The 14,498-nt window shown below is 38.8% G+C and overlaps 1 protein-coding gene across 1 annotated transcript in view; it reads right to left on the reverse strand.

The window, feature by feature from the left end:
- Nucleotides 1-14,498, reverse strand: part of CDC73 (cell division cycle 73) — a 103,208-nt gene that overhangs the window by 48,798 nt on the left and 39,912 nt on the right. The gene's annotated exons all lie outside the window — the stretch shown is intronic.

Consider the following 14,498-nt stretch of genomic DNA (forward strand, 5'->3'; position numbering starts at 1 on the left):
TAAAAGTAATAACTCTCTCCTGCAGAGATTTCGCCAACTAAATTGAAAGTTCAGTTTACATGATGCCTGTTGGCATTCACGTGAGAGAGCTGCCCTGGACAGATGTTTTCGGAGCTTTCAGCACGCACTGCAGCTTTCCCCACTCAAGGTGCTGCTCACTCCCAGCTAACACAGGCCACAGCTGACACCCAGCTGAAAGGCACCTGGCTGAAGGTCACTGTGGGCAGGCTCTACACCCCTAGAGCAAGTGTGGGAAGCCAGCCACTACTGCGGGGGACTGAATTTTGGAAGATGCCCAATGCCATAAGTGGCCTCTCCCCAGGCAGTGCTGGCCAAGGACACAATCCAGCCTCCTGGAGAGGACTTCAGTGCTGCTCCCTGCCCTTGGCACTTTCCAGCTCCACTGCGAGGTACTTGATTTTACCAACTCTGCCTAGTCCTAAATGTTCTTCCTGGCTCCTGGATGTAGTCCAGGAGGTTAATACTAAACCATAAATAGTTTGGCACTGCAATCATCAAGTTTGGCAGCCAAACCACCTCCTGGGTATTGGGCTTTGGAGCTCCTGCACGATGCTGATCTGCTCAAGCTTGGCAGAACCACGGCACAATGCCCAGGAGTTCAGCACACCAAACCTCCTGCTACATACAGGACTAGTGAGGAGCACCAGAATGCTAAATAAAAAGCCATGCTTAATGCCCTTTTAAGGGTCCAACATGATTTTTAAAATTTGTATTATTGTTTGGGTGTAAGTTGAGACTATTCCATAAACATACTTGAATCTTTATCAAGATGGTCAAAGGCTACTAAAAAATATTTGCATCCAAATACTGTTTTCTTGCACCGTTTGTTGCAAAGCTTTCAGAAACAAAAGGGAATCACTTTGCATGATGAAATATGCAATTAGAGAATGAACACTCTACATTCTTTTCTCTGAATGTTTTACCATTTTCTAGCTTGTGTTTAAGCTATTTGCTCACTCTACTAGAATATAAAAACAGTTCATGTTAAAAATAGTGCAATAATTAATTCTATCATTAAAAGCTTGGACAGGTTCTCTTACTTCCTTTCCCCATACAGCAAGAAAAAAATGCATTTTTCATTAGCAGTAGCATACAAACTTGTAGCTACAACTCTAAGATGTCTGCAATGCAGCAAAAAAAAAGGGATATAACTATTCAATGAATACAGAAGTACAAAAGTTTGTATAATACTTGCTTTAAATGTTTCTAATTCTCCGTGTGTCTGCTTCAGGTTGAAACAGAGTATAAAAAGTCATAAGGGCTCAAAAGTTATGATGGGAGAAAAAAATTGTGATGTCATCAGCACCATTACTATGGCAAAGAAAAATTTTAGAAAAGCTAGCCTGGTAACAAAAATCAGAAATTCAAATTCCATAATTTCCCCGTATTTATTTCACTTTCAACTTAATAAAAATTTACACATTGATACTACAGGACCAAAATGAAGTCCCATCAAAAAAAAGTTGTTACTGAACAACAGAACTGTTCCTTTCACGTCTCCAGTTAAATCAGTGGTGTGAGATCTTTGCACATCCCACACCAATAGAATTAAGAATGCAAAATGCTCAACCACGGCTTTTGGTGTAGTAGAACTGATCCCATCCCCAGTCACTAAGAGCTCTTTCATGGGTAAAGTTCACAATCTGTTCTAAATTTTAAAAATTACATGTCAAGGTACTTCCAAGCGTCAGTAGTTGTCCTACGAGAAAATTCAGTGCCCACTAAGATCTTCGCTTAAATTTACAAACTTAAATTATGGGATGGCAGTGATCTAGAAGAGATGAGACAGACTGCTTCTCAGGTTAACCTTACCAGAACAGCAATTTAGAATCTGCTTTTCTTTGCAGTGCAGTAATATAAGACATGTCAGTCCTCATTTACAAAATATTTTCAGAATATATCAACATGTTAAGACATGCATTAACTGTCTCCAAGCCCAAGCTAAATCAGGCACTGGAGGGGAGGGAAGCACCTAAAGGCCATTACTTTAGACTGCCTCCCTCTTCCCACTTATTTTCCTGATATGTTAACACAGTCCCTAATCGCACATCAATCTAAAATACCTAATCCCAGAGGGCAAAAAACCCTTTTCTCTCAAATGAATGCTCATTGCAATGCGTGGTAATGTCCTAGGAGGGAACGAAAGGGAGAGGGAAGATGCTAATACAGAAGCTACTACTTCCATTTGTGCTTTTGGGAAGAACAGGATTGTAACTGATCTACCAAAACACCCCTTGTTTTTGCCATATTTTCCCAATTTTAGATGCTATTTCTCAATCCCTCTTTTGCTGTCGAATAGCACAAATAAGTAAATATTGGACAATCACTCAGTGACAGTGCGAGAACTGCACCTCTCAATGAAGAGCATTATTGTCCTTTTCATTTCAGATTGTCCTTCCAAAGCAGGATGTCACTCAGCAGGGCACAGTGACACCCCCATTGCTGAGCACACCTACTGGCCATGGCACTGGCCATGGCACATTCCTACAGATCCCACCTCCAGCCCATCCAGCCCTGCTGCCCCAGCCCAGGGGAAGGAGGGAGGCAGAGAAGCTGCACCACCTGCTCTAAAACGCTGCACTGTGCAAATGCAGATCAGCAAGGACAAAAGTGGGCTCTGCTCTGTACCATGAATGAGGGCAAAGGCTTCCAGGGCAGGAGGACAGGGGAGGGCTCTGGAGAACAACTTGCAGCGAGTCAGTGAAAAAGGAGCTTGAATGTCAGAAGACAGAAGAGCGAAACTAAAAATGCACAGCTGATCAACACCACACAGCTTGGAAATACAGGGTAGGCTCAGTGGCAGGGAAAAGCATTACAAAAGCAAGGCAAAATGAGAAAGCAGGATCTGGAATTCCAGTCATAAGTGTTCACACTTCTCCACTTAGAGAAAACAGGAACCTACGAGGTAAATCCATTCTTCTTACAAAAATTTTAGTTTATGACTGCAGTGCCTGTGTTTTATTAAAGCCTGAACCAAATTCCAAGTCATGACACAATGGCATGAACAGCAGATCAGTAACTCCACAGAGAGTACTTTACACATAGCACACAAGCAAACCAAGAGCAAAGCAAATTAGATCACTTCTGCCTAGGATTTGTATTTCATCTTCACACAAAGAGTTAATTTCAGCCTTCATTTGTTCCAGCTCAAAAGAAACAGTCTGGTACAATATGGTACCTTCCTTTCACAGTTAGAAGACTGCAAAGGAATTTAGCTGAACATGGGATATGGATGAACACTACCACGTTGCTTTTCTGATATTGCCATGGCAACAGTTACAAGTGCTCTCTTAAGCATTTAAATCTGACAGTTTTCCTGATAACACTAACTGAATGATAGTAATGATGCATTTTGGTTCATAAGCTAACTGCTCTATAACCACAGGATACAAACCATTCCCTTCACTTTTCTCAAGACTGTGCTTTTGGTCAAAACATTCTGACCAAGACAGTAACCTTGAATTATCACTCAAAAAAAAAAAAAAAAGTCCCTCCAGCTCAGGGAGTACTCATGGCTTAAAGCTTTATGTACTCTCAAAGGTTTCCATCTGAATGCTTAAGTTGTGCACAGCGTCCAGGGCGGAGAAGTCAAGACCGCTAAAATCTTTGAGGGGATTTTTCTCAAAGGGCTTTCATTTTCCTGGGAAGGCTGGAGGAAAAAAAACACTTTCTGAAAGGTAGATTGAATTGTTGGTGACTTTCAATGTGTCACTTGCTCAAGAAAAGAGAAGGAGAAAGAAACTGGCATTTTTATACAACCTTTATCAGTTTGTAACCAATATACACTTTTTTAAATAACAAAACACTGCAAGCTGTTCTACCTCAGTGGAGGCCAAAATGAGGAAGACACAGTGTGCTCTGAGGACACAGGCATCACAGCAATGCCTCCACCTCCTATTAGCCCATTTAGCTTTAGCTAATAATAAGTGGCATTTCAACTGTTTAATAGGAATATTCTGTGAACCACTTGCTCTGATCTCCCAGATGCTCAGTGTGGGCATAATAGAGAAGTCTCTTTTTCTTTACCTCATTAAAAAGTGAAGTGTGTGAAACATGTTTGTCATCCTAACATTTTAAGGATACCAGCTTTGATAATGTCTTGCAATATATTCAACTAAAAAAGATTAAGATACTGGAAACAGTGTGAAATCTTTAAAAATTTCCCAAGATGACAAAAATTCAGATTTCAGAAGAAAGAGTCATCCTTGCAAGGATCTAAGAGAAGAATCTTTTCAACACAAAAAAGTCTTCAGAAGGTAAAGTATTCCCAGTTCTTTTGCTGTTAACACCTTTTTAAAGTTTTATGTTAAATTAAAAATTAAAAACATCTATGCCATCCTAAAACCACCAAACCTCTGCACACTCTTGAAAAACCACAACCCCACCACATCTTTTCTTCTGGAAAGGCCAAGTGTTCCCACATCTCAGTAAGGCTCAAAGTTTAAAACAAGAAATACCAACTGCCACAAGAAATCCTTTGTTAATAAAATACCACACAAGACACCAAAGGAAACTAAAACCTTCCTCACTGCCTTTCCTAAATATTTAATGTACCCTGCATTTAAACAACCTAAGAACTATTTTGAGAATAAGAATAACCTACAATCTTGCAGGTTTCATTCAGGATTTGTCTCACTGTCATCACTTTCAGAAGAAGCATCAATTTACGTCATATTTAAAACCTGGCTTGCCCTAACATATAGGTTGATGCAAGATGACAAAACAAAAAAAGAAACACTGGAAAGTACCATCTGTGACTCAGTCAAAAATTTAGTGCTGCCACTTAATGCAAATGCCAGTCCTTTTATAGGCATTCTTCCAAAGTCCACCTAGACATCGATTTTTGCTGCCATAAAAATTCAATGCAATTATCTAGCCTTCTAAATGAAGAGAACCAATTTCCCATTGTATCATCTTTAAGTATTTTAAAATATTGTATTTTATTGACTGCTTTTTAGTGCGAAAAAGGATAGCATTTTTATGTCCCAAAAATGTAAAGAAATGAGACAATTTAGAGGTACTCTTAATGTTACTCGAGCCTCTGAAATAAAGGTAAATAATTCATATACACCTGAGGGAACAACTAACACCTCTATTGCTCAAGAAGCAAATTACAAAGCTTATGCTGTACCCACAGTGAGGCATACCAAAGGGAAAAAGGAAAAACCAACCAGAACCAACAAACTTCTCAAAATCACATTGTTCATATATAGATGTATCTTCAACAGTATTTTCAGTAATATCTCTATTTATGTCATGACAAAATTCTGTCTTCCAAATCAAAAATGATTTTTAAAACCTGAGGCAGCAGTTTGCTTTTATTATTTGATCAAATTTTAAATGATTTAACTATTTTGGAAGTTACCTACATTAACTGAAAAACCTAATCTTTTCCATGAATTCTCAAAATGGTTTAAAAAAAATAGGGCAACCATGATAGATAATCAAAACTCTTTTACTTTACAAAAATTAAAATTTATTCAGAGTTAAAAGCTGTAGTCACTACTTCCTACTATCCAGGTATGAATCATGCCCCTTTTTAAAAAGCAGGCAAATCTGTTTGCCACATCCATCAAAGGTATGATTTTTTTCTAAGCAAAATTCAGTTGAGAAATGGATGCTGCAAACAACTTCTGATATCCAGCCTTCATTAATGTTAATAAAGGAATGAGAGCCCTGTGACAGTATTTTGGAGGCTCTAAGCCTGAATGAAAGATAATGCTGTCCTAGTCATTAAGAAGTGCACCGCCTGGATCCCTCACCATTTTAATTTTATTTTTTTTCCCTTCCACCATTTCCATATTTTCTACTAGTAAAAGTTAAGCAGTTTGAATGATTTATTGTCCAAATTTCATGCTAGCAGAGCGGAATGGAAAAACTAGAATAAACTACACAATGACATTTCTTCCCTAGCCATCCTCCAATTCATTAAAATAATTTACACCCACGAGCGCACTTTTGTTAAATAGTGTCTTCTCCACACGTTCCATAAATTGAGAGTTTTATGAAACACTACTTTGGTTCTGCCTGTAAGACTACTTAGGACAGACAACCAAAGTATTAATGTTTTCACTTTTCCAATTCTGTAAGAAAAAAACACCTGTGAATCTTGTATTAATTCTTTTTTCACTGTACAATATTTTAAATGGAATAGAGTGTTTTTTCCCCCCATTTCTTATCACAACACCCTCCTGGACTTACAAGTATTGGCACCTGAAGCACTAACACAGTTCTTGAATACCTCAGACCCTGAGTTACTTATAGAACAGATACATACAACTATGACCCAGTTAAATTTGACATAAATTGCAGTTGGGCAATGCTCACACTCTAAAAGGATGGACACTTCTTCCACAGGTTGTCTGGGCAACCTGTTCCAGTGTCCCACCACCCTCACAGGAAAGAATTTCTTCTTGACATTTAATTTAAATCTAAATCTCCCCTCTTAGTTTAAACTGTTCTCCCTTGTCCTATCTGTTGGAGTCCAGGGCATCCCTCTGGATGTCCAGGAAGGTCAAAGACCTCGGCAGAGAGTCTCAAACCCAAGCAAGAGGGTTTGAGATCTGTATGGGGGGTTGAAGTAGACCCTGGCACAGAGCCCAGGAGGACACTGCCTTTGACTTCAGCCCATGGGAAAAAACTTCCAACATGGAGAGAAGAATTACAAACCACAGAGGTGTGAAAACAGTAGTTTAGCTTAACACAGGGTGGAAAGTTTTGAAGTTTTGGAGTTCTTAGAATGGAGGTAAATGGGGACAAGATGGAGGATTTAGGGTGGTGCCCTGGGTTCTTCTTCTCCCTTGGCCTCCATCTCCTGCTGTGACGGTGGCACAAAGTAGTTTAAGGGGATTGGGTCAGAGTAAAGATGACCCTGTTAGTACAGGTGACAGGTATTGGCACATCACTGTAATTAAGACACATGTAACTATCTGTATAAAGAGGCTGTGGCCTCCCATTGAGGGGGACTGTGTCCCAGCAGCAGAACACCTCAGCTGGGCACAGAGAACATTGGGAGATAACAAACAATAAACAACAAGAAACCAAGAAAAACAAGACCTTGAAGATTCCGTTTCATTCTCGTGTCTGGCTCAGGGCCTTCAGAGGGCAAAAGACCCTAAACCACCTGAATCTCAGATGAACAGTGGAACCCAAGACTATCACTAAGTGCCCCTATCAAAAGCCATTCTCCCTCTTTTCTCTCAGCCCTTTCTGAGGAAGGTCTCCCCAGAGCCTTCTCTTCTGCAGGCTGAGCAGCCCCAGGTCTCAGCCTGTCCTTGGAGCAGAGGAGCTCCAGCCCCACAAGCACCTTTGTGGTCTCCTCTGGACCTGCTCCAACAAGCCCATGTCTGTCTGCTACTGAGGAGTCCAGTGCTGGATGCAGCACTGCAGCTGGGGTCTCACGAGGGAAAAATCCTGTCCCTTGACCTCTGGCCACCCCTCTTTCCATGCAGCTCAGGATTCAGATGGCCTTTTGGGCTGTGAGTGCACACTGCTGGCTCACGTCCAGCTTTTCATCCAGCAGAACCCCCAAGTCCTTCCATGCAAACCTTCTCCCAGTCTGTGACTGCCCTAACCCAGGTGCAGCACCTTTTGCACTGGGCCTTGTTGAACCTCATTAAGTTCACATGGTCCTTCACACTCTTCATCATATTCATTTGTGTAACAGCCAAGGTGCTGGACAATTTCCTTTTTTTTTTTTTTTTTTTTTTTTGGTGACATTTTAGGTCTTGGCCAAAAATAGCTTGACATATATGCTGAACATATTTCACACTGGCTTTCACTCTCAGAGAAATTTCTAACCAGTCCTTTTAAACAAGTGAACACCAACTCCCTAAAAACCAATTCTTTTTGACTCTCAGAGATGACACAAACCTGTCTGCTTCTAATAAATACCAAACTAGACTTCCTGAATTTTCTTTACAACATTTTCAAAGCTTACTAATAAGTTTTAGTCCTTTAGAGCATTGATCATGTATTGCAGACCAATTCTTTACTTAACAGTGGCATCAGATGATATTAGACCAAATCAAAATCACTTGTTTAGAAAAAAAACCCAGTAAGTATAAATAAATGTTGATTAGGACCTGTTATTACCAATACTCCCTCCCTAAAAACAGTTGGTAAAATTTAGCCAATAAGTCACAGAAATATTACCCAAGTTTCCCCATTTACTGAAAAATATAAGGGCAGATGACAGAAATTCACCTACACAGATTCAACTATAGGGATGTTGTAATCTAGGATTGTACCATCCTCCACACATCCAGAATGGAAGCAGAAATCATCAGTGCATTTATTTTGCTGCTGCTAACTGCATTAAATGAAAAAGGATTTTGAAAAGCAGTAGAAATCCTTTGGACTAATGGACAGTAATTACACAACTTGTAAGTTGTGACACTTCAGCTAAGTATTACACAGTACATCTCTTTCTATTAAACAGGGAGATAAAAGATGCAAAACCCACAAATTCATACTTCAGGGGAAATACACAGGCAGGAAAAGCACTTAAAAGAGAAAATATTCTGCCTTAAGGAGCTTATGTAAGTAAATAAGCGGACAAATTTTAAGTGGCAGGCTTCAATTCATCAGTTTAAGTACTGGAAATGAGTGTTTTTTCTTGTGTAATGACAGTTGAAGTAAAGTGTGAAAGCACTGACTATGCCCTAAAATAAACAGTCTATTAAGCATCCACTGCAATTTAATTTCCTATTCCTTTCTCAACTTAAACACCCCAAACATAAAACTGAAAGCAAAACAAATTACCCTTACACTTGCCAACCAAAATAAAACCAAAAGTTAAAAATACCTTTACAGTTTTTAACTCTCTCTATATACATATCTACACAGAGAACAAGTGCATTATGAAAAACTTAAAAGGTGCTGAATTTACTGCTGGATGTCCATGAGATCTGGAGGATCCTGAACTGTAGATTGTGGAAAACAGGCAGGCTTTGCAGGTTAGTTAATAAATACTATCGTGGCTCTGTATAATCCAGCCATTACTGCCTGGAGTGAAGAGCAGCAATTGAATTTTATTTGTGGCTCTGGTGCAGATCAGATCTGTAATCCCATGTGAGCCACACACAGCACTAAGGAATGGGACCTCATAATGGGTGAACAAAGATCTCAAGGTTTATCAGGATTCAAGGAAAGGTGAGAAGTCAAAACATATTAATTTAAATGCACTAAATTCCCGTGTGAGTTTCCAATGCAGAAGTAAATTGGCCTTCGCTCACTGTAAACCAAGGAAATTAAACTACATACAGCTCCCTGAATCAATTTTATTCCTAAAGACATCACCAGCCAATGGCAATTTAATGCATTATAACTTATGAATGTTGATGTTGAACACTTTGGTAATTTGCTTTAATTTGCTTGAGTGCCTTGATCTAGATATAGCCTTAAGGAATACTTGCATATTGCCATTTTAGATTGCATCATCCATTGTATTAAGGAGAAAGGGTTATTTGTGAATGGCAGAACTATGAAGTGCTTGTTTTAACAGAATACACAGACAATTATTGAAGACTCTTAACTTCCTAATGACTGCCAGCCATGCTCAGGTGGCATTGGAAAGACCGGATGTGTTTCACTACAAATGAAATACATGAATTAAGATTTTAACTCATTAAAACAAATCCTGCTTTGGGGAACTCAGGAGCTACAACAAGAAGCTGGGAGGAAGTTCCACAGGGTCTTCAAGTCCCTGAAGGGCACTGACAGAGAAGCCAAGGCTACCAGGAAGAACCACGGTCATGTTTCAGACAAATGGAGGGCTTTTTTCACCCCAAAGCTTTGCACAGCTGTTTTTTTTTTTTAATTGCCTTTTGTGTGAGCACAAAGGCATCTCCAGAAACCTATTTAGTTGTCTCAAAATCCCTTAACAAGCCTGGAATCCAGATGAGAAAGGCAGGTGACTTGTCATTTTAAGTTATTTAATGGCTCCCAGCTCAGCACCAGGCTGGAGGCTACCACAGAGGGATGAGGCTTCAGGGGTTAAGAATCATTTCATTCCAGGAAGAGAATTCAGTGAATTCTTTTAGAAAGCACACAGGGTCCACCAGGAGTTTCTCCTACAGCAGCTTGGTCATAAGGAGTAAGCCAGACTGCAGCCAGGGCTTTATCAACAAAAAAGAAAAATATTAGAATATTAAGCAAAAGAATTATAATATAAATACATATAAATAATGTAGGAAAACTCTGAATTTTAAACATTTGAAAGTGAAAAAAAAAGAAGTAAAAAGCTAATAAAATTCACAGTAAAACCCAAATTTATCCTGAAGCGTAACAGATTCACTACAAATCAGTGTTGGAGTAAATGAACTACTAATACATAAACCCAGAATACATCTTTATTTTTCCATCAAGGTAAGGTCAAAGACCACATGAAATGTATTATGGTATAAAGGTATAAATGCCTTTCTGCAATTTAACTAGAAGCAAAACATTCCCTCCCACCACCATTATCTTCAGACTTGCCAGAGAAGCTCATGCTACTTCCTTCACCCCTGAGAAAATAAAACATCTGCCCACCCCATCAGCTTTTAATCTTCTTATGGACAGAATTCATTTAGCTTCCTTCTGGGGAATGTGGTGGGAGAGGAAACTAGCCAAGCCTATTTGAGCCAAAGTCAGTCTTTTGTTTAAAGGAGAAAAAAGAAGAAGAGGGGGGAGGATGGGGAAAAAATCATAACCTGTGAACATTCTTTAGTTATGCCACATTTATTAAGTATCAATACATTTTTATGCATTTTACCATAGTTTAAATATGACTTCACTAAAGAAACACCACTTTACTGAACATATGGCAGAAACTCCCTGAAGCATGCCAAAGATTAAATGTCAGGTTAATCAATCACTTCCACTCCACTTAGGAGAGGCATCAGAAAAGTTACATTATTTCCTTAAAGGTATGATTTTTATTCATAACTGAGAACTTTCACAAATATTAGTATATTAGTAGCACTATCCTAGTGTTTAACTTTAATCCATTCTGGATCTTAACCTGGAGGATGTTGAACACTTACTACCTTCTATATTCTATTTCTCTCAGCTCCATATAAAGGAGTAATAAAATAATAATTGAAAATATTTTCTGTGTACTGCAAATTTCCATCTATAAAATATAGATTCTTGCATATGGATTACTGTTATGGTACACATTCTTTAAAATTACCTAATACCCACATTCGTATTTGAAAGTATTACAATTCACAGTGTTTGGTATTACAAGCCAAGTGCAGGCAGCTCTCCAGAGAAGAAAATAAAAGGGCATTAAAAGTCTTGCTGAGCCCTGCCAGGGGAAGGAATATAAGAGACATATTGAATCTGTGGTTGTGTTGTGCAGTACAATAAACACATATGCAAGCTACCCATATTAAATATTTAGCTCACCTTAGGTGAGCAAACTGCCTGATTAGGCACTTTCATTATTCTGAATGGGAACTGTAATAAACCAGCAAATACAGTTTTCAAAAAAAATTTCAGCTATGAACAAGGAAGCTGATTTACTTATTAAAACTTTACCTTCGAAATCTGAGCCAGCTATAAACCTACCCTTTAAAATCAGATGTAACATCCAGGCAGTCCAGAGTCCCTTTAGATTTTCATTTCTAAGACAGCATTAAAATCTATTTAGGATTTTAATATGCATTTTACTACCTTAACCTGCGTTTCACCTGCTGTTCATGTCCAGATATTTTTGGAAGCTTTTTCTTGACATTCTTTTCCAGACATAATTATACACGTGAAAACTACTATAAAAAATCATTGTTTGCTGTAGCACACAACATCACCCTAAAACAAAATGGCTTTTATAGACCCATATGAGGTAGCTGTATATGTTCTGTATATTATAATATATTCTGTGTATTATTAGCTACAAAATATTTGTCTTAAGGCATTATAAAGCCCTCTTGATCCACAAGTCTTTTGTTTTAGTTAGCAATCATGATAAAACACAACTAATCAGACAGGTTATCTGCTTTAATGATGACTGTATTCCATTTTTATTTCAGCTCTATGTAAATCTGTTTGCCTGATTTACACCAACTGCTCCAAAGGTAACTGGGAAGTAGGCTGATGGATAGTGCTGCATAATGCACCCTCAAGTCTCCTATGCCAAAGCAAAAGCAGAGTTGTTTTCTCCCCCACCTCAGTCTACTTAGTAACAATCCCTTCCTTCTCCCACAGGATGGTTCAAAACCACTTCCCAATTTCAATAAAAACTGGAGCAAAGTTATTGCCTTTGTCAACTTTTATGAAAATTGCTGGCCAGGGAAATTAAACGCTCGAATTACTGCTCCCAGGGAGTGAAAAGCAGGCAGTGCTCTCTCTGTGTCTCCTCAAAATGGCAGCACCAAGCCACCCAAAAATCACACACCTGTATCTCAGTAGCTGCCCTTCTCTCCAGGCCAAGGGCTGGGACCAGGAGACACCCACCTCACTTGGAGGAAGAGAGGCTCAAGCAATTAAAGACAAAACCTATTGTTTATATGAAGAAGCCTAGAATTTTTTAACAATATTCTAAATTAAAAGTACTATCGACTTGCAGCCAGTAGACTGAAAGTTAAATACAAGCAAACTTAACACATCACTACGTCACTTTGCTTAGTCACACCAAATTTTCCTTCACACTTGAACTGAATTTTAAAAGTGTATCTGCTGCTCATGCACAAAACCTACTCACATATCGTTATGGAGAGACAGAAAGGAAGAGATTTAAATTCCAAAAATACATCTTAACTTTCTTAAAGCAGAAAACCAGCTGAATAGTTGGACTTCCTAAACCTTAATGTGCCAAATGCAATGGAAATGTAAGAAGAAATAAAAACATGCTTCATTAATATTCAAGTTGTAGACAGTCTAACCAACAGTTTTATAGGTATGAGAAACAAGTTAGTGGGAATTTGCTTTCACCAAGTATTATATGAATTGATATTATAATGTTCATATTAAGAAAATAATAATTGTTATAAAGTGATTAATGTTGTTAGAATAGCCCAGTTATGAAATCAGTTTTCACAAGGATAGTATGGTTTCATGTGTTGTAATGTGGGTTTATGAGTTTGCATTAGACAGACTGCTCTAGCCAAACTTTTGAGACATGACCTCAAAAGGAGCAGAACTTCATCCAATGAAGTGCTGAAGTTCACTGTGGTCCCTGATGAGCACAGTGACAAAACTACACCAGTGCTGACAAGGGTGACATGGGGCAAGGCTGTGTAAAACCAAAAATAAATATGCATAAAAGTGATGCAATATCAGGGGTATAAAAGGTGAACCCATTATTTTGTGCATGAGCTTCTGGCATTTTGCCACACTCCCAGTGCTGTCCCTTTTGCTTTGCTGGGTTTTTTTGGTCTCACTAAAACTTATATAAGTCATTCCCACTTGGGGTCTGGGTCGTTTATAACAATAGGCCATCTAATTAAACGCTGTATTTGTAAAAAACAGTTGTTCTCAAAGTTATTTATAAATATTTCTATTTACTAACTGCCTTAGATAAATTTGACATTTTAAGTGCATTGGACAAACCTTTATTATTTAAAATAGTTAAGTACTAGAGATGCACAGATCCAAGATTAGCCTTTTACATCGTAAAAGAAAATCAAAATGTTTGTGTCTCAAAGAAATTTGAATTCAGGCTACACACTTATTGATTCACAAAGGTAAGGAACCAGATTTATTTTTACCAGATCACTTTTGTCAGTGTTAAGTCTCATTTGCATGAGGCTCATGTTACTTACAAAAATCCCAAACCAAAAATATGCAGAAAATCCAACAAAGCTTTTGGGAACAAAGAGGGGCAACAGAGAAAATAGTGAATGAGAATTAAACTAGGCAGTGCACCATTCATGCCTGCCTGCATTCCCTTGCATACACACACATCTCCCCTTAACTCCCTCAGCTCAGCTGAGTTTGAGATGAATCAAGAGCCAGGACCCACCCTTGCAGCAGCAGTGATACAAGTGGTGTCAGCAATAGCATATTGCTCAGTGTAAACACAAAGCCAGCTCCAGATGGCAGCTCAGCAGCTCACAGGCACAGGTATATTCCAGGAGGAATGATCACTACTGCCCAAATGCCAGGTGAGTGAGCCATAACTAATGCAGAGTTCATTATTTGGCCTTTACAGGCATTTACCTCAGAAGAAAGCCTGTGCTGAACAGACTTACCCAGAGTCACCAGGAGCAAATCTGACTGAATCAGGACTTGGCCTACAGACATCCTTACACTGAGGATGCTGATTCAACAGCAGTAGTGGGGCTGCATACGAGACACAGGCAGGCTAACACCTGGATTTAGATGGAACACTAAAATCTCACAGATTTCAAGATCTAAATATAGTCACTCTTAATCAATTACCCTCTTAAATTGTGCAAGAAGGAGCTGCCAAAAAAGCTTAAAAATATGTCCTATTTTGCTATTTTGACTGGATCTTCTCATTAGTTATGTTGCACTACCTGGAAATAGTG

The sequence above is a fragment of the Sylvia atricapilla genome, chromosome 9, assembly GCF_009819655.1.
Source record: "Sylvia atricapilla isolate bSylAtr1 chromosome 9, bSylAtr1.pri, whole genome shotgun sequence".
Taxonomy (NCBI): domain Eukaryota; kingdom Metazoa; phylum Chordata; class Aves; order Passeriformes; family Sylviidae; genus Sylvia; species Sylvia atricapilla.